The sequence below is a fragment of the Raphanus sativus genome, chromosome 8 (genome assembly GCF_000801105.2).
Source record: "Raphanus sativus cultivar WK10039 chromosome 8, ASM80110v3, whole genome shotgun sequence".
Lineage (NCBI taxonomy): Eukaryota > Viridiplantae > Streptophyta > Magnoliopsida > Brassicales > Brassicaceae > Raphanus > Raphanus sativus.
Genome location: NC_079518.1, coordinates 25,021,137 through 25,022,196, shown reverse-complemented (window position 1 = coordinate 25,022,196; position 1,060 = coordinate 25,021,137).

The following is a 1,060-nucleotide window of genomic DNA, read 5'->3' as shown; positions in this document are numbered from 1 at the left end:
GTGTTATTTATTAGTTCTTAAATTACTTTATCTCTTGATTAAAATAAATGAAAATGAAAACAAAATCTTCCACCCAATCAAATTAAAACAAAAATCTGAAAAATTCATATATGAACAGAAATTCAGCAAAAATTATTTAAGTGACTTCTCCAATTAATATATAGTAGGATATCATTATTTTAGACATATATACTTAATATTAGTGTCAGATTCAATAGTTTTATTACATCAAATTAACATGTTTTATTTTTATAGTTTTTTTAAAACTTTGTTACAATACATTGTAATATATTAAAATTTTCAATTTTCCTACATATCACGCTAACGTTAATTCTTCTGACGGTTAATAACAGATTTCCTCTAACGAAACAAAAATATTACATCTAAATATAATATTATTAAATTATTTATCTAGTAAGTTTTTGATTTTATTTTTTTATTTATTTTGGTTTTTTTACTAACAATTTTAAACGCTCCCAAGTGATGTTGTATCAGAAAAAACCTTCAAACTATAAAGTTGACCTGTTTAACAGGTAAAAAAAAAGAAAAATTAAATAAAAAATTCAGAAAATTAATAAAAACTATACTGTTTAATAAAATTAGAAATTTAAATAAATCAGAAAATTAAATAAAATTAAGAAAATAAAAAAATAAAATTCAAAAAAATACAAAAAGTTAGAAAACTTAAAAAAAATAAAAACTAAAAAAGTATTTTCAAAAAAATTAGAAGATTGTTATTTTTTTCAGAATGGACCTCATCATTGACAATTATAATTTCAAACATATCATTATTTACGATGATGATTTCTAACATAATACCATTAACAATGATGGTTTTGACATATCTCCAACGGTAATTTCTGACACCGTCGTCGAAAACGACTGTAGATATGTCAATAAAAACATTTTGACACCCATCATTGTCAATGATGATATGTATAATGCATGTATTACACTAAATTTTAAAAGATTAAAATTGTTAATTTGATGTTTATAAAAAACATTTTTGTTTGTGAAATTAATGAAATTTTTATTTAATTCCAATAATTATTATCATGTT